Source organism: Loxodonta africana, chromosome 7, assembly GCF_030014295.1.
Source record: "Loxodonta africana isolate mLoxAfr1 chromosome 7, mLoxAfr1.hap2, whole genome shotgun sequence".
Lineage (NCBI taxonomy): Eukaryota > Metazoa > Chordata > Mammalia > Proboscidea > Elephantidae > Loxodonta > Loxodonta africana.
The window spans coordinates 47,724,307-47,744,678 of record NC_087348.1 but is presented as its reverse complement, the minus strand read 5'-3'; the positions used below and the strand labels follow the sequence as shown (position 1 = coordinate 47,744,678).

Here is a 20,372-nt window from a genome sequence, read left to right as displayed (position 1 = left end):
ACCACATGTAACAGGCACAAGAAACAAACTTGCATTGTTGTAAGTCACTGAGATCTGGGGGTGGCTGTTACTGAAACAGAGCGGTAATGGCACAGCGGTTAAGAGATATGGAGAGCTACAGCTGATAACCAAAAGGCTGGCAGTTCGAATCCACCAGCCACTTCTTGGAAACCCTGGGGGGCAGTTCTACCGTGTCCCATAGGGTCGCTATGAGCCCGAATCGACTCTGTGGCAATGGGTTTTGGTTACTGAAGCAAAATCCGGTGAAAGCTGACCGTTATGGATTGAATTGTGTCCCACCTGAATGTGTGTTGTAATTCCTAACCTCTATGCCTGCGGTGGCACAGTGCTTAAGAGATCGGCTGCTGAGCAAAAAGTTGGCAGTTCAAATCCACCAGGCGCTCCTCGGAAACCCTATGAGGCCATTCGACTCTGTCTTACAGGGTCGCTATGAGTCAGAATTGATTTGATGGCAAGGAGTTTTTTTTTTTTTTTTTTAATGCCTGTGGTTATAATCCCATTTGGAAATGGGTTGTCCTCGTTATGTTAATAATGCAGCATTTGTGTAGGGTGTGACTTGAGTCAACTTCTTTTGAGATATAAAGGAGATTAAACAAACAAGAGAAAGGAGAGCTGGAGTAAGATAGATGCCAAAATACACGGAGATCTCCGAGGAACCGGTAATCAAAAGCTAAAGAGACAAGGACCTTCCTCCAGAGCGTACAGAGAGAGAAAAGCCTTCTCCCTTGAGCCTGAATTTGGACTTCTAGTCCTCAAACCTGTGAGAAAATAAATTTCTGTTTGTTAAAGCCATCCACCTGTGGTATTTCTATTGTAGCACCGCTAGATAACTAAGATACTCACTAATACAGGGATTCTCACTCCTGGGGGGACCTTCCTAACTGACTCCATTATAGATGACCTGGGTTACTTACCTCCCAAATGATATTCAACTAGCACAAAATTATATAGCATATTCTTCTCAGCTCCTTGAGGTTAGAAACAATTATTTACTTTCTTCCTTTCATGGAGTTTCTCAACAACTCATGGTGTCTTGTACCAAAAAAAAAAAAACAAACCCAACCCACTGCCACCAAGCCAACCCTACAAGATAGAATAGAACTGCCCGCTAGGGTTTCCAAGGAGTGGCTGGTAGATTCAAACTTCCGATCTTTTGGTTAGCAGCCATAGCACTTAACCACTGGGCCAGCAGAGCTCTGTGTCTCATACAGTGCTCTGGAATTGCTGAGCACCTAGAGACTGGTGGGTTGAACCCTTAGCTGTCTGGATTTTACCATTAGCTGGTTCAGGCTGGGCACTATTTCAGGAAAAGGGAATAAAAAATAAGTTTAGCCTGTAAACAGTGAAAGCACTAGTCACACTGTGGTTGCTCTCTGACTAGGGGGCCTTGGGAAAATGCCTTCCCTACCTCAAGCCTCCCATTTCCAACGCAGGCTCTGACCCTGAGATCCACGGTCCGATCCATCCCCAGCATCCAACTTCTGTGGTTCAAAGACCAACACGAACTTTATTTTCTGAAACATCAATGCCCTGCTTTATCTGCTAACCTTCAGAACAAGCTTAATCCACCCCCCAAACCTCAACGGAAAGACGGCTCCATCTGGTTTACAAATGGTTCATTTCTTGTGTTAACAGATCAGAGTCGCTGGGTGGTGCAAACGTTTACACACTCAGTTGCCCACCAAAAGGTTGGAAGTTCAAGTTCACCCAGAGAAAGGCACCTCAGAAGAAAGGCCTGACAACCTGCTTTTGAAAAATCAGCCATTGGAGCACAGTTCTACTCTGACACACATGGGATCGCCCCAAGTGGAAGTCAACTCAACAGCAACCGGTTTTATTAATAGATCAGAAGAGGGAGTTGCACTGTCCCTTCCCCCCGTCCTTGACATTTATTGAGTATGAACCACGTGCTACGCATCAGGCTGAACGCTGTCCTCACAGGTTATCACGGCATTTCCCAGGCTTGAGTCATTCGCATCCGGCTTTCTTGTCTCATCTGATTACTCCTCTATTATTATTTACTTAATGCTGTTTAACATCAATGGACTCTTTGTATTATACTTAAAACACATGTATTCCAAGAGAAAGTTTTACATTACTACCACCCATGGAAAACTAGTATCACGTGTCATAAATAGAAGGCAGGCATAAAAATAAACACAAAAATGAACATTTTTATCGAATTCTAGCTAGATACTGTCTGTGGAAGCCTCTGCCATCTGCTCTCCTTGTTAAAAAGGGAAGTTAGAGTTAGAACAGTGTTAGAGGCACAGCGGCATCTAAGAAGTTTTTATCTTTGTCATAATCAGAAAGACCGACAGAGAACTGAAGAGGGAATAGTTTTCTCACACTATGATGCAATGTTACTTAATTCCTCATTTAAAAAAAAAAAGTTGCTGTCGCGTCAGCTCTAACTCATGGCAACCCAATGCATGTCAGAGTAGAACTGTGCTCCAGAGGGTTTTCAAGGGTTGCTTTTTTGAGAAGCAGATCATCAGGACTTTCTTCCAAGACACCTCTGGGTGGAATCCAACCCCCAACATTTTGGTTAGCGGCTCGGCACATTAACCATTTGCACTGCAGCCCTAATCATCTCATGTGCTCCCTAAAATCACTTTTCGTTTCACCAGGGCATACATTTCACACTCTGTACACTTTATTATTTCTCTGGATCCTTACAACAGTGTAGGTTACTCATTCACAGCACAGATTTTACAGCCCGTTAGGTGCAGGTTTGAGTCCTGGCTCTACCACTTCCTAGCTGTGTGACTTTGACTAAGTCACTAAACCTCTCTGAGCCTGTTTCCACATCTGCAAAATGGAGATAATCACTGCACTTACCTCCTAACATGAAGACTTTCACAAAGTGTTTAGCCCCCATAGTCATGCTCAATAAATGAGAACTATCATTATTATCTACTATGGTCAAATCTGTATGGTAGGTATTTTGATACCCATTCTACAGATGAAGCAAGTAAGGTCTGGTTGAGTTATTTGTCAAGATCATACAGTTTGTAAGGTACAGAGTTGGGATGCAGAATTGGGGTTCTAATCCAGGTCTCTCTGCCTGCCTTACATTTCCCATTACACTAAGCAACTGTCCTAAAGAACAGCATAGGTTGTCATCTGCTTTTTGAGTCAGGTCTTTTTATTCCTGTCCTGTTATATTGTATTTTTCCTAGCTCCGCAGCCTTGCTCAGCTGCCTCATGCTAAAATACAGACGGCCTTGGTGCACACATACAGGCAATCAGTTGGAGCAGACTCAGGCCCAGTTTGTGATGTTCCTGCCATGTCCTTGTCCCCAATGCATGGCCACTTGTCCTGGGACTTCCCTTTTTGTCCACAGAGATCTCACCTGGTACCACTTGGAGAAGCATCATTCAAGCAGAGCCTTGCAGCTCATGCTACAATCATGGTGAGCGGATGGTGTTGGCATTCCTGCCCCTTCTCATTTTTAATGTTCCATTTATAAATTTCTCACCTGGTTTTAATTAACCTCTACTTCAGATCACCACCTGGAGAAAATACATTAAATTATTAAAAACCACAAGCCTGGGAGAATGCGTACTACATACGTTGTTTGCTTTCCTATCCTGTCTCTCTTCAGGTCCTGCTCTGGAGTTGACGAGAGCAGTGGGGTGTGTGGGGGAGGGAAGGATGCAGCAGAAATAACATTTCCCAGAATATATTTTTCTTTTCCTACTGTCTTCCCAAAGACCGCTGGTTCCAGAGGAGAAAGTAATAAAGGGGTCATTTGTCATATAAAGGCCCCTGGGTGGGGCAAAGGGTTTGCACTGGGTTACTAACCTAAAGATTGGCAGTTCAAACCCACCCAGCAATACAGCGGAAGAAAGGCCTGGTGATCTGCTTCCATAAAGATTGCTGTTGTTGTTAGGTGCCACTGAGTTGATTCCAACTCATAGCAGCCTTATGTGACAGAGTAGAACTGGCCCATAGGGTTTTCTTGGCTGTGATCTTTATGAAAGCATATTGCAGGGTCTTTCCCCTGTGGAGCCGCTGGGTGGGTTTCAACCTCACCAACCTTTTGGTTATCAGCCATGCTCTTAACAATTTGCACTACCAGGGCTCCTTTCTGTAAAGATTACAACCATGAAAACCCTGTGCAGCAGTTCTGCTCTGATGCATAGGCCATGAGTCCAAATCAACTCTATTGCAATGGATTTGGGTTTTGTTTGGTTTTTTTTTTGGTCATGTAACTCAAGGTTGGGGTGGCCTGGAGAAGCCATTTGTTTTGGATTGAATTGTGTCCTCAAAAAATGTGTGTTGTAAACCATTAACTAACCTTTATGCCTGTGGTTCTAATCCCATTTGGGAATGGGTTGTCTTTGTTACGTTAATAGACATGATTAGCGTAGGGTGTGTCTTGAGTCCATCTCTTTTGAGTATAAAAGAGATTAAACAAGCAAGCAAAAGAAGCAGAAATGAGGGAAGAGTGATGCCAGGCCACATGACAATCCTCAGAAACAGAAATTCAGAGGCAAGGACTTTCCTCCAGGGCGGACAGAGAGAGAAAGTCTTCCACTACAGCCCGCACACTGAATTCAGGTTCTAGGCTCCTAAACAGTGTGAAAGTAAATTTCCGTTTGTTAAAGCCACCCACTTGTGGTACATCTGTTGTAACAAAAACACCATTCTTTTAGCAAAATAAGTTACACATTACATTTCAGTGGAAAATTAGCTTTTATCATATATGAGGTCTGATTGTGTTGTAGAGTCTCCATCCACAGGCTACAATCAGCTGACTAAGTTCTGTATCAGAAGCCTTGAGCCCTGCTCACTCCTACAAATGCTGCCACCCAAGCTGAAGCAAAACAACATGAGCAGAGAATGAATAGAAACCCATGCTGGTGGCTAGAAACAAAAAGAGAACAGGGCCTTGGGATAAAAGAGTTAAATGGTCTGTGGGAAAAAGGAAACAGGGGTGCTCTTGACGACTAGTGGTCACACCCAGGGTACCCCTTGAGAGTCTCTGGATAAAGCATAGGCTGTGCTGGGAGCCCAGGACAGGCAGCACATACCAGAAAAGCCACTCCCACACCTCCACGCTTTTTTGACTCTGTAGAGCTTGGATTTGATCACGTGATTCTGAAGTAAAAGGACTGATTAGAAGTTCTCAAGCATCCCCATGAGTGTTCTGGCTGGCAGACATCATAGGGAATTCAGTGCTGTGGCTATAAAGCAGTGTGGACATTAGTGGGATGCAAGAGCAGAAACATTTTCAGTGGAAAATATGTTCTCCTATTTATAAAAATGGCTTTGTGGATGCTCGTCAAAATACTGTCCCATATATGATATCCCCAAGCCCTCCAGAGCATAATAGATACCTGGCTGAAAACAGGTGACTGGAAAGAGCTTGGCATTTCCACTTCAGGATTTGATGGATTTATTCTGAATTGCCTTGTGTGCTATGCATTGCAGGCCATGCAAAGATAGACCCCCATCCTCTGAGAACCAGAACAGACCCAAATTTTTACAGTTTGGGTGATCCAGAACAATACCTGGAACAGGAAAAATTACAGGTCAAAGCCCTGGAATGAGAGACTCAAAAGAGTCAGGAACTTGATGTGTGAGACTGGATTATTGGCAGGACTATGGAGAGCAACGTACATTCAAAGCAGTGTGGTCTGCCACCATCTTTGAGCGGGGCATCGCTGTTTCCAACTCCGCTCTAAATCCTATAGGCAAGAGATATGGTTGCTATAAAATGCATACACTGCCCTTGTTTTCTAAGAGGGAGATTAGGTTTCTAGCAGGGCTTTAACCCATAATTTTTCCCATTCTGGTTATCATTCTGATTCACCCAAATTTTAAAAGTTTGGATCTGTTTCAGTTTTGCTCCCTCAGCCACAACTGAGCTGGAAAGAACCAGTTCAAAGCCTTGGTGGACAGTATTTGCTATTCAAATAGGCTGTAATGTAGGTGTCAGCAACAATACAGCTAACACCTATTGTACATTTAAACCAGGGAAAGAATTTTGTAGAGAAGGACAGATTTAAACTGCACAACACCCCTATGTGGAAATACTGTATCACTAGCCCCATTTTTTAGATAAGGAAACTGAGGCTTGACCTTGTCCTAGCAAGCTGTAGCTCTAAGAATTGAGCCTAGGCCTGCACGATTCCAGAGCTCACACTCTTAGCCTGTGCACTACAGTAGGGAAAATGATGAGGGAGGCATGACCACAGAACATGCCATCATCATTTCCTCCTCGCCCTTAGTGGTACACCCTCAATCCATGCAGGGCTAAGCTCAACAAAGGAGTCACAGCTCTCTTCTGAAAACCATATAAGTTAATTCAGTTTTCAAGTGAACAAGGACGTACTGGCTTATTGGGTAACTATGCCTCGCCAGCCAAGGGAAAAGCAGATTGAAGTCCTGGCAAATGTTCAGCCTCTCAGAGAGTACCTATGATCTGAAAAAGAAGCCCAAAGAACAGAGCAAGAATTATAAGGTATTCCTCTGATTTTACAGGCAATAGAGGGACTCTCTGGGGTCCCTGGGTGACACAAACAGTTAAGCACTCTACTATTAACCAAAAGGTTGGCAAATCAAATCCACCCAGAGGTGCCTCAGAAGAAAGGCCTGGCAATCTATTCCCAAAAGGTCACACAGCCTTGAAAACCCTATGAAGCACAGTTCTACTCTGACACACGAGTGGTCACCATGAGTCAGAACTGACTTGATGGCAACCGGTTTTGGTTTAGAGCATCTTTACATATAGAGGGAAGAGAGAAGACAAGGACCCAGCACGGGGAGTACAGAGGGCTCAGCATGTTGGGAGAACTATTTCCATTTTATCTGAGTCCCTTCTCACTAGAGGCAGGTGGATGAGGGGAGAAACATTCTGGCAAGAAGTGAAGGTCCACCGAGCTAAGTCTTCTTCCCTAGCACCTCAGCAGCCAGCGAGAGCTGTCAGGACCCCTAAGGCCAAGAGAAGGATGAGCAGTGCATGCTGGGTAGGTGAAGAGGAAGAAGAGATGGTTGGAATATATGGCAAGGGGAGGAATCTGAAACCTAACCCTTCCTACTTGATTAAATCATCCCATTTCTGTGAGGGTGTGGAGAACCTCCAACGGTGGCAACTGCCTCTCCCATTACAGGGTGAGTTTTTAGTGTTTTCCTTGCAGAGGTGATGGGCTCAGCTGAGTCATCCATATTCATTCTGGATTCAGAGTGGCTTACTTCGGGGAGACCTCCCTTGCCTCATCCACCCCAAACAACTCACTTCAACTGGCTTTACACTGAAACTTCCAAAATGTGTGTCATTTTCTTGCTTCTTATCATTTCATTCTTGAATATTGAACCAAGTCGGCCACGATTCATGTTCATGCCTTCCTGATGACCTGGACAAAGATCTCCCATGGTCCAACTGAGCCCTTGGGACCTCATTCCTCAGTTATCCCTGGGTTGGTCTGACTCCCCTCACTGTCTCTCTCATACAATGACTTTGGTGGCCAGTGACTAGTGTGGTGGAGTCTATATCATTAGAGCTAAGTGTAGCTGACTGGTCCTCTGAGAAGCTGAACTTGAGCCTGTGACCTCGTTTTCCTTGTGGTGCAAAGAGTTAACACACTCGGTGGCTAACTGAAAGGTTGGAGGTTCGAGTGACCTAGAGTTGCCTTAGAAGAAAGACCTGAAAATCTACTTCTGAAAAAGCAGCCATTGCAAACCTTATGGAGCACAGTTCTACTTTAACATACATGGGTTGCCATGAGTTGTAAACAACTTGACAGCAACTGGGGAAAAATAATAATAATGAAAATGCCCATTATGCTGGAAATCTTTGGAAAGGAAGAATCTGTGACCTCACGTAATGTCTTTAGGAGTAGGTAACGTTTGCAACAGTGCTTGAGACATCACCTTAGGTGAATTAATGTAGTCACCTTCTTGCCACGCAAAGTATACTCCTGGGACTATCAGCGTCACCTGGGAGCTTGTCGGAAATGCAGAATCTCAGGCCTCCCCAGACCTACTGAATGAGAGACCACATTCTCAACAGAATCCCCAGGTGATTCTCCAACACATTAAAGTTTAGAACCACTGCTCTCCCTGATTGTGAAACTCACGCAGCCAAGCTGCATGTGTTGAATATTTTTAACTTGAAAAAATGAGACAAAATAAGAACAGCCTGAGAGCTACAAAGCCATTAATCTCATGGGAAGTTTAGGAAGGAGTCTTGGAATCTAGCCCGGAATCTGGCTTCCAAATTCTGGGAGTTCAAATCTACCCAGACGTGCCTCAGAAGAAAGGCCTGGAGATCTGCTGCCGACAGGTCACAGCCTTGAAAACCCTCGACGCCTTTACCACTGTGTGAGGCCACCTGCGGTGGCCCAGCACAGGAGGGAAGAGGGGTGAGCAAAGAATCCCTATTGGCTAATCTGTCCCTGGTCCTGTTCCTCCTGCTTCAGTGGTTCTGAATCACGTTCAGGAGCCCAAGCCTGGAGCCAACACTCACACCCCTGAGCTAGATTATTAATTTCTCTACTTCTTTCAATATCTCCCAAATACACTCTCCATGAGTTTTATTTGAGATATTTATTCTCAAAGCCTGAGCTACTTATTGAGGGCTTATTCTCAACAACCAGGAAGGATCTAGCCCAGGACCAGTCACAAATATGAGCATGAGAAGTTCCCAGTAGTAATTACATTATAACAAATGAGACACCTTGAGTTCTTACTATGTGGCAGGCACTGTTCTAAGCCCGTCACTTGTATTAACTCATTTAATCCTTTGTGAGGTAAATACGCTTATTATCTCCATTTACAGATGAAGAAACTGAGGCGGTGAGGATTTCAGTAATTTGCCCAAGCTCATTTAACAAGTGGTAGTCTGGGATAAGGAAACCCTGGTGGTGTAGTGGTTAAGAGCTACAGCTGCTAACTAAAAGGTCGGCAGTTCGAATCTACCAGGTGCTCCTCGGAAACCCTATGAGGCAGTTCTACTCTGTCCTTTAGGCTCCCTATGAGTCAGCATCGACTCGACGGCCATGAGTTTGTTTTTTTTTGGTTTTAGTCTGGGATGAGAGCAGTGGTCAGGAAATCAAACAACATGTTACACTGGGCAAATCTGATGCAAAAGACCTCTTTAAAGTACTGAAAATAAAGATGTCACTTTGAGGACTAAGGTCTGCCTCCAAGCCATGGTGTTTTCAATTGTCTCATATGCATGCAAAAGCTGGACAATAAATAAGGAGGACCAAAAAAGAATTGACACCTTTGAATTATGGCGTTGGTGAAGAATATTGAATATACCATGGACTGCCAGAAGAACGAAAAAATCTGTCTTGGAAGAAGTATAGCCAGAATGCTCCTTAGAAGCGAGGATGGTGAGACTTCATCTCACATACTTTGGATATGTTACCAGGAGGGACCAGTCTCTGGAGAAGGATGTCATGCTTGGAAAAGAGGAGGACCCTCAATGAGATAGATTGACACAGTGGCTGCAACATTGGGCTCAAGCATAATAACAATTATGAGGATGGCACAGGACCTGGCAGTGTTTCATTCTGTTGTACTCAGGGTCACTATGAGCTGGAACTGACTCAACAGCACCTAACAACAACAACAGTCTGGGGTGCAGACCCAGGCCGTGTGGCTACTGCTCTAGACTCTCACCCACTACGCCCTCCTGCCTTGCAGCCTGGTCAGAGATTCAGGCCTGTGTCCAACCAGGGAGCTGAACATTAAAAGCACCAAGGCCCACCAAAGTGGATCTGAGCTGTCTGGGCATTGGGGGAGGCCTCCTCTCAGAGACGGTGACTGAAGCAGAGTCCTGGAGGAACACGAGGGGCCTCCAGCCACATGATGAGGGCATTCTGGGACCAGGGAACAAAACGTCGTGTCTGAAATGTTGGCTGGCTCCTGCTAACTGTCCCTTTTGCATCCCCCCTCTCCTTTGAATACCTTCTTTCAGACTTCCAGGCCCCCAGCCAAGTGCTCCTGTTTCCATAACAGTGTCCCCTCACGAGTTGGGTAAATCAGCAGGGATGTCAGTCACAAGGACCTGCCCAGATGAGGACTGTGCCACATGACAGGTACCAGGGGCCAACCAAGGTGGCCAGAAGTATGTGGTCTAGGTAGGGCTGAGGCCAGGCTGTGGATAAGATGTATTGTGTGATTGTTACATGGGAGGCACTGTTCTATGTGCATCATACTTCAACTCATTTAATCCTCATCACAACGCTATGAAGTTGGTTCTATTATTACGCCCAATTTTTAGATAAGGCCACTGAGGAACAGAGAGGTGAAGTGAACTTTTATAAGGTCACACAGCAGGTAAGTGGCAGAGCCAGGATCAGAACCCAGCTTGTCTGACTCCAGAGTACACACTCTTAAATTCCAGTGTCTCCAATGCCCAGCCAGTCTCAGGAATACCTAATTTATTAGGCTTTATAACTTTGATTTGTCACTGTATCCCTTGTCTGAGCAGTAAAGTAAACATAATACAGTCAGTTAAAAAGCCAGAAATAGGGAAAATACCAGATAATACTAAATTGAGAGGGGTTCTACAAAATAACTGACCAGTCCTCTTCAAAAGTGTCAAGGTTATTGAAGACATGAAAAGACTAAGGAGCTGTCACAGACTGGGGGAGAGTATGGAACAGGCAACTAAATACAATGTACGATCCTGGATTGGATCCTGGAACAGAGAAAGAACCTTACTGGAAAAACTGGTAAAACCCAAACAAATTCTAAGCTAATAGCAATGTACCAAGGTTGATTCCTTAGTTTTGATCAATGTTCTATGGTTATGTAGGATGTTAACATTCGAGGAAGTAAAGGGTATATAGCGAATGTATTATTTTTGCAACTCTTCTGTTAAGTCTAAAATTAACTAAAAAATATATATAAATCAACAGGTAAAAAGCAAATGACAAAGGATCAAAGCCACTGACATTTCAGTTTATAAACTAGTTTATCTTCGTAATTGTAATCAAATTATATTGGTTCTACCTGTGTATGTGAGCAAGTACTCATCTTTCTTTGACATTAAATGTGCTTTCAATTATGAATGATTAAAAAAAAAACTGGCAATGAGCCTGCCTCAGAAGAACAGATTACTGACATGTGCTCGCAGAAGTGCATCTTTGGCTTTTCCTCTCTTTGGCCCACAGCCTCAGTTCCACAAATCTACTCGATCCTTAAACATTGATGGCTGCTGCCTAGGAAAAGGCCTGGATCAACTTGGAGGTTGAAGGACTACCTTGGAGGCAAGGTGAACTTCCAAGAATGCAGCACCTGGGGAATGGACAAGGCAGGAAGATCCATGTGTTCCATGAGGATCAGGATGGGTGACAGCTAGAGGAGCAAAGGAGAACCAAAGGTGTCTGTCCTACTTACTATGTCCTGGGCACCAAGGTAAATGCTGTGCCTGAATTAGCTCATTTAATCCTCACTGCAGCCCTAGGAGGAAGGAGCTATTATTATTATTCCCGTTTCACAGATTAGGAAACGGAGGAGAGGGGTTAAGCAACTTCCCTAAGACAACATAGCAAGTAAGCAGTTGTTATTTTGGGGTGCCCTTGAGTTGATGTTCAATTCATAGCAACACCATATGACAGAGTAGAACTGCCCCATAGGGTTTTCTAGGCTGTAATCTTCATGGGAGCAGATTGTCAGGTCTTTCTCCTGCAGACCTGCTGGGTGAGTTCAAACCACCAACCTTTTGGTTAGCAGCTGAGCCCTTAACCACTGCACCACCAGGGCTCCTTAAGTGAGCAGTAGAGTTGAGATACAGCATGAATGTTGTGTGTCTCTGGAAACTGTAAGCATCTCTTTCTTTGTTGACTTTCTTGTTTCAACCAATATTGGACTAACCAAAAATCAAACCAAGCCCTTTGCAGTCGAGTCGATTCTGACTCATAGCGACCCTACAGGACAGAGCAGAACAGTCCCACAGGCTTTCCAAGGAGCCACTGGTGGATATCTCTGTGAAATCAATCTCTGGATTGTCTTCGACTCAATATCTGGAGTGGGACGCAGAGACAAACATCATGGAACACATACTGTAAAACCAGGTGCTCCATATCCATCACTCCATTTGATTATTGTAAAAGGGGAGTGATTATTAACTCCATTTTCAGATTAGGCAGCTGAGGCTTCAACAAGGTAAATAGTTTATCCAACACCAGACAGCTAAGTGACTGTACCAAAATTTAAACCCACACTTTCTTAATGACCAATCTGTGCTCTCTCCATTCATCCTGTTTCCAAGGAAGACTAACAAGGTGGGAAAAAAAAACCATCAACAAGTACCAAGAAATGAACATCGTCTCAACAACCTTTGAAAAGTAACCCACAAAGATAGGTCTAAATAGGAATATTCATACTGAATGGAAAGCCATACTTGGCAATTATCTAGTTGATTTTGCCTGTCATGTTTTACCAAATCCAGATAATTCAGACCCTAAATAAATAGTGTTCTTGTTTGTTTGTTGGGCTTTTTTGTTTTGTTTTACTTCTCTTTATCTTCTTTTGTTTTGAGCTATTTTAGATATCAACATGATGTAAATTATTTAGAAAATTGCAAACACCCCTTTCCTTTATTCTAATGTTTACTTTTCTTTGAGAAACACAGACTTATAATCCATCTCACTAAATGGCCGTTTCCAAATAAAGTACTTGCACGTGGCAAATGGAACCAGCATTGCACTTGGAAGCTTTTTTAGTTGTTTCAGCCAGAAGAATAAAGCCACACCAAACCAGATAAGCTTCCATAAATCCAAACCGAGTCAATTGGTTTTATATTTGGACATATAATCAGCAATATCACTGCCTACCATCCCAAAAGCCCATTCGAATTTAGGATTCCAAATTCTGAAAAGGAAAAGCAGTATGTGAATTTAGGAAAGGGCAGAATTCCCCAGATCCTAAAACCAGACTCAAGTCAAAGTGGCCTGCTTCCTTTGCAAAATATTACTTGAGGGACTGATTATTCTGTTGTTTGGATGATGATACACAAGACACCCAGCAGGACCCTACCTCCTGGGAAGACAGCAATCTCAGAGCAGCTCACTGCTGCATATTATACCTCTTTCACCAAAGGCAGAGGAAAGGCCAAAGAAGAACTTTGATGTTGGTTGACCTGAACAAGGCTTTGAACTGGTTCTGCCCAGTTCAGTTATGGCCAATGAAGCAAATCTGAACAGACCTGAATTTTTTAAATGTGGGTGAACCAGCATGAGAAACAGAATGAGAAAACTTACTGGCCGAAACCCTGCTAGAAACTTAATCTCTCTCTTAGAAAACAAGGGCAGCACGTACGTTGCATAGCAACCAAATCTCTTGACAGGTAAAGTCAGAAATATGGTCCCCCACTCAAAGATGGTGGCCAACCTTGCCACTTTAAGTGTATCCTTCTCCACAATCCTGGCAATAATCCAATCTCCCGCATCAGGCTCCTGAAAGGGCTCACCATGCCTCCTCTGAATCTCCCATTCCAGGGCTTCAGCAGGTAATTTTTCCCGTTCCAGTTCTCATTTTGCTTTACCCAAATTTTTAAAAATTCAGATCAGTTCTAATTTCACTTCACTGGCCATGACTGAACTGATTTGAACCAGTTCAAAGCCCTGGACCTGAAGCAGTTTAAAATTGTCACACACCTGGGCTGATTTGTTAAAATCTTTATCGCCAAGAAAGCTCACCCTTTCCATTCATATCAGCAATTTGTGTGTTTACCAGCAACTCAAAAAGCCCACTGCCCTTCTCTTTCATGAAATTTAACCACCTAGCATGAAATTAAGAACCTTTTCAATGAGGTGGAAGCCAGAACTGCAGAGGGAACAAAACGGGTCTTCACCTGTAACTGAATCCTGCAATTGGATTGCTAAGTCTTGTGCCTCCAATTTACTGCTCACAAAACCAAGAGAGTGAAAGACAAGGGCATCTCCGAACAAACACTCCATATTAAAAAGCCAAGTGTATACGGTCCAGTTAAAAGTTGACAATTACTTGGCCATCTTGGAAAGAGTGCAGAACCAATGTGGCTAATTTTAGCTCAAGGGAGAGAAGGAGAAGATGGAGCGATAAAACTAAAACCACATTGTCTGTGGACTTTAAAAAATGCATTAAAATTTGTGACACACAGAACAGTGCCCGCATATTTTGGGTGCTATGTAAATGCAGGCTCTCATAGTGTTGCTGTTGTCATTGCTACTAGTATTAATATTATGCTGCGCACATTCACAGAACATTCCAAATGCTTTGCCTCATTGAAGCAATGCAGATCAAATAGGGAAACCAGATTAAATGGACAATGCAATTTTTTTTTTTTTAAGGCAGACAAGAAATCCTAGATGAGCAAAGTCCCACCCACATGGAATAAGGGGCCCCTGTCTCTGATGTGTTCCTTAAGAGAGACCACTCTAGCAATTTGGGAGCTTAGAAGCCTCTGCTTGAGGCTTGAGAAGACACCCAGGACTTTCTATGAGATCCAGTCGAGAGAGAGAGAGAGAGAGATCTGATCTCATTTTCCAATGAGAAGCATATGTCCAGGGTACATACGCTTCCTTCACTCACGTATGCATGGAAACAATGCTAAGTACATTCTGTCCCAATGACTTACTCATGCTTATCCTCCAAGGCTTAACTTTTTAATTTAAATCCCAGGATCCTGCCATAAACTGGCCAACTGAATGGTTGCTCAGAGAACAACTACTGGGCAATCCATTAATTGCGTGGCAATTCCCGACAGCTGAAGCAAACGTTCCGTGTAGGAAAGACTTTCACAGATGGTAAGAAGCTATGAATTTTTCTTTTTTCCTCCTTTTCATGCTCATCACTACCAACACCCCTTTAACCACCAAGAGTAAAAGACATTACTCAAGTGCTTCCATTGGGTCAGGTTCATTATCTTGTTGAGCAGATATCTGATTCTCCCAGGAAATCTATAAAAGGTCAGATTTGTTATCACCCACATATTTTTATAACTGGTCTGATCTCATCATTTAATCTCTTTTGAAACACCCAAGGGCTCACTGGTTTGACAACACAACCAAGACCAGGCAGGTTCCCAAACTAAGGGCAGTGATGCCCATAGTCTTGGCTCCTTAGTCCCGTAAAATGGACACCTCCTTGAAATAAGAAAACTCTGATGTCCATGGATAGCTCAACTCCAGCTAAGGGTTCTATAGAAAAGGCTTTGGTTTTTGCTTTGCCTTTGAAAAATAACCTGGGGTGTGGCCCTGGTCATTTGTAAGCACTAACCTTCTCCGAATGTGGTCCTTGGGCCTCTTCATGGATACATGCGTGAAAGTTATTCTAGGTGATCTTAAGAGTTTTATTTTAAATCCCAGCTAATCTGTGCTGCTCCCTGGACTGGTCTGATCTCTTGATACATCTTAATTCAGGTCTAAAGCCAGTTGCCAAAAGACAGTATGAGCAAGTTTGTCTTTTGTTGGTTCCCCTCTTTCTCTTTCTTCCAGTCAGTTCTCTTCTGTCAATAACACCCTTCTCTTCTGCATAAACAGAGGTATAGGTGAGCCAGAAATAAAAATAAAGAGAGCTGAGTGACTTGTGTGGCTGTATGCAGTGACAGGGCTAAGGCACTTCGGGAGTGGGTGTGTTGGCGTCTACAAGGTGCCTGGCTGTTTGTTTTGAGTGCCTTTGGGTATTTTTAGAATCCGTAGGGAGAAGTTAAGCTGCACAGGGTTGCTGTTATGCTACTAATGACACCCTGAGCTTAAAGAAGCAGGATTCACAGCGACTGTTGAAGCTTCAGGTGATATAAAGCAACACTTCACTTGAAAAATCACACGTACATGCAGGTGGAGGTGGAAAAGGAAGAAAAAAAAAACTTGATAAATGAAGCTGGAAGTATTACTCTCACAGCTCAACTGTAAGTCACCTCCATTTTGAAATTTTTATGAGTTTGTAGTAGCCATACAAGGAGCCCTGGTAGTGCAATGGGTACACAACGACAAGAGTGTAGCCCTATGTATTTCCCTTCCTCCCTCCCTCCCTCCTTTCCCTTTATCCTCCCCCTCCTCTTCCTTTTTCTCCCTCTTCGCCCCTTTCTTCTTCTCCATCCTCCCCCTTCTCCTTCTCTTCTTCTTCTCTACGTCCCCTGTTTTCATTTGTATGTTTTTGTTTTTGGTCTTTCTACCATCTGTTTGAAGAACCATACACTCCCTTCTGCTCCATAGAGGTGGACACCATGATCCCAATCTGGTCAATCAGAGTAACCCTACAGTTTGGTCAGATCAGGGATGAGTATGACTGGAGCCCAGCCACTAAGACTATCCCCTGGGCCTTTTCCTCCTGGAACCATCAGAAAAGAGGCATTTTGTGTTGCTGGGGTCATTAACTGAAAGGATGCTATAACTTACAGAATGCTGTCAGCCTTGAGCTGCCAGAGGCCATCATTGCCTGCCTGAAACCAAGACAACACAGCAGAAAGCTTAGCCAAGAAAGGGGAAGTGGAGCCCTGGGTCCTGCTATGTCCAAAGCCCACTGGATCCCAAAAATGTCAGTCGCCTTAGCTGATAAAGTTTGCCCCTTTCTCCCTTTGAGTTGGGTTCTATCAAGATCGCCCAAATCTTAATATAGAGCTATCTCTAAAGGTAAAATTTCAAAAGGACCAGAAGAATATTAATTCAGTGTGACAAGTGCCTGTCCAGCTTATGCCCACCCAGCTGGTTTACAGGACAATAGCAGCCCCCTCAACAAAAGTCCCCAAACTCTGTATTTCCAGCACCCATCATAGGTCCTGATTTACCTCAGAAAACAGGCAGAAAATTCCAAGCTGATCCATATTTGTACACCAGGAAAATAAAGCGTAGCATTTATTTCTTGTAGAGGTCATATTGCACCTTTTATTTTGTTGTATTTCCCAGAAAAGCCTAACTTTCCTGGCGATCTTCATCTTCTTCAATAGTGTGTGAGTACTGACCTCTTATCACACAATCCCCTTCATCTCGGTCATGTTGATGATGACGAAGATGGTGAACCCGTATGAGCACAGCACCTTGCACAAAATGGTCAACGAACAGTAGTTATACCTTTACCTACACGATCTCATCAAGTCCTCACAGCCACCCTATGAAGCAGGTACTATAACATCCGAGGACACCGAGGCTCAGAAAGATTGAATAACTTGTGCAAGATCACACAGCAAGTTAGAAGTCAGGCTTCAAACCCAACCCCATGTGCCTGCAAAGTCTCTGCTCAGCCACAAGGCATTTCTCTCTTTCCACTGAATCACTCCACTGTTGGATGGATGGACTTCTCCTTGCCATTTACTTCACATTTAATTCCTCCACATTCCCTCCTGCCCTTGTCAACCTCTCTACACGTTCACTGTCATAGCATTCCTGTTAAACCCTTACCCTCTTGTGTTTGATTCTCCATTATTCCATGTGGTGATTCTTCAAGATGAGGGGTGGGAAGTAGCGGTCAGATCACAGACCTAAATCTTTGTTTAGCTAAAAATCTAATTCTCAGTAAGAAGGTATCTTATATTCTAAAAGAACAGACTGTAAGTTCTAAAATTCCTCCTAAAAGGTAGTAGATGAACGATTTAGACTATAAGGTATTAGATACTTTAGGTATTACTCTAGACACTTAAGGTATTACTTTTTCCAGTTCTCCGGGAGTGAAAAGAACTTTAACGCTAGGGTTGATTTTTTTTTTCCCCCAGTCTGGAGACTGGGAAAGTTTAAAGCCTATTACCGCCTAGGGATACAAGGCATATATGGAAAAATAAAATGTATATATAAAGATGTTCATGACAGTGTTGTTTGTAACAGTGAAATGTTAGAAGTCATCTGAATCTCCAACAATAAGGGGCTAGTTTAGTCAATTGTATAGTGTAGCTATGGTAAATATATATATATTTATATGCAAACCTATTGAGTCATTACATATTATGTCAAAGAATATTGTAAAAAAAATTCCTGATATAATCCTAAATGAAAAAAGCAGACTTCAAAACAGCTTAGTGGGAGAAAAGACCTGGCAATCTGTTCCCATAAAGATCACAGCCTAGGAAACCCTGTGTGGCAAGTTCTACTCTGTCACATGGGGTCACTATCAGTCAGAATCAACTTGAGGACACACAACAACATAGTGCTGGAATATGAGCCCCTAGGCTGGAAAGACACTCAAAACACACAGTGGCTGCAACAATGGACTTGAGTGTACCAACAATCGTGAAGACGGTGCAAGATCAGGCAACATTTTGTTCTGTTGCACATACGGTTGCCGTGAGTTGGAGCTAACTGGATTATAACAAATAACAACACTGTGTACCCAATAGGTAACTATCTGCCTAAATATGGCACCATTCATAGAGAGGCACTTGATTAAATTTCCCAGAAATATGTAGATATTTAGGATAAACTAAAGAAGCAATGATGATAAAAACTATCTCTAGAGGCTTCAAAGTGACTCCATGAGACAGCAGAATCCCCTTCTAAGTTGCAATGCAAAAATACCAGTAAATCTCCCAGCTCGAACCATCCCTGGCCTCCCCTTTACGAATCAGGGAAATGGGCAGCTTTTTCAGGACACAGAAGGGAGGTAACAGGTGGTGAGAACCTCTGGCGTCACAAGCACATCGCAGATGTTTTCTCATTTAATCCTCATCATAACCCTGCAACGAAAATATCATTGTCTCCCTTTTTCAGGTGCGCAAACTGAGGCTCAGAGACTAGGTAATTTCTCCAAGGTCACACAGTTCGTCTGTCCAGCGCTAAAGCCAGCAAGCTTTGCAGTGTTTTGCCTCCCGTTCTCCCCGGTCAGAAGGTCTTGCAGAGGCAGTAAAATGCTCTTTTCAGAATACTTTAAAGATACGCACGCTGTTTGGGACCTGTAAGTTATCTCAGAAAAGCAGCTCTCCTATGAGTCAGGCCTGGCCATCTGCGCTCTGAGCTGCTCTTTCCCCGAGGTATGTTCATTCAAAGACACAGAATTCACTTTTATTTCTCTCTGGTTCCCTGGATTCTTCTTAGCACTTTCTAGCCAAACTTATACACTCTTTTTTGTTTGTTTGTTTTTAATCTTGGCCTTCAGCTTCTCTGGCAGGAACTCTGTGGCGAATGTGTCTCATCAGAATTAAATTTTTTTAGTCAGGGAGGCAGAAAGTGAAGGGCAAACCTGCCTTTAAAAATAACGATAATCTTTCTTTTCTCTGAGCCCTAACTACGTCCCTTCCAGTGTTACTTTCATTCCACCAGGCTGTTCTCTTCAATGGATTGCCTTTATTCTTAGACCCGTCTTGTTTGCTCCCATCCATCACTCCCTTACTGTGCCAGAAAAAGAACATGTCATTTAAAATATATATATATCTTCCAGATACCTTCAAACAGTGACACCCTCAGACACTACTGCCATGAAATTCAGGATGTCAGTTTCAACCAAACCTCAACACTGAAGAGAAGACTATTACCTGGATGGAAATCTCCAGCACTTTCTTTTGAAAGAGAACAAAAGGAAATCTATTTTTAGCTTGGGAGATGGAAAAAAAAATCAGCTTTAGAAGGCTATAGTTTGAATATCACAACAGATTTCAGAAGATTCACCATCACAGAAATGCTGCATGACCTAGGGGATCAACCATTTTAATTACAGTAGTTAATGTGTTAAAAGCTCACGTTAGCCAAGCAGTTTCCACGTGTTTATCCTCATGAGCATCCCTAAGAGATTATCATTAACCCCACTTTACGTATGTGGAAACCGAGTCTCAGAAAGGCTAAGTAAGTTGCCTTAAAATTATCCTGTCTGAGAATCTTATCTACGATTTACAGGCAGTGGTTTTTATTTTTAAACAAAAACGAGGGGCAGTAATTTATATCTCAATAAGTCGCAAAGAAACACCTTCTGATTTTCCCCTCTTCCGGGGGCTGCCCGCATGCTCCAGCAGAACTGGTGGTGTATGACCTTGGTCCTGTTTAACCAATTGCTGCGACGGCCGCTTTAATTTGTAGGAGAGGATTATCTGAGCGGGACTGGGTCAAATCTTTCTGAGGGGAAGAAAGAAATTGCAGTTTAAGCACCCTGCTTCCAGAAAAGTGACTCAGAGAGGGGCCCAGCTTTTTACGCAATCCCGAAATGCCAGGAATGGCTGGCACATAGAGTTCTTTCCCAGGCTGGATAAGGAGGCAAGAAGATCCCCTGCTTGCTCGGCACCATGACCTCTGTTGCCTTTGAAGCCATATTACCTACCCCTTGAGAACACTACGTGTGTGTATTGACTACATTCTAGACAAAACTTATTAATAATTCATTTCTGAATAATGGACAGGAGTGGTTGCCATGGTAACAACTGAACCGCCCGGCCCGTTCTTTTTTTAAAAAATGTGTGCAGGCCGTTTTTTCATGAATGTTGAATTTT

The 20,372-nt window shown here is 43.3% G+C and overlaps 1 protein-coding gene across 6 annotated transcripts in view; it reads right to left on the bottom strand.

Annotated features, from left to right (window-relative positions):
- The window catches only part of SLC1A2 (solute carrier family 1 member 2), a 201,519-nt gene that overhangs the window by 169,072 nt on the left and 12,075 nt on the right, over positions 1-20,372 (bottom strand). The window contains exon 2 of one of the 6 annotated variants that reach the window (XM_064288298.1): positions 19,856-20,001. The exons of 3 other annotated variants lie outside the window; for them this stretch is intronic. The gene's annotated coding sequence lies outside the window, so the exon portion shown is untranslated. Of the gene's footprint in view, positions 1-3,377; positions 3,494-5,367; positions 5,542-19,855; positions 20,002-20,372 lie in introns of those variants that run through there. 2 more of the 6 variants (XM_064288299.1, XM_064288300.1) reach the window with 2 other exon arrangements.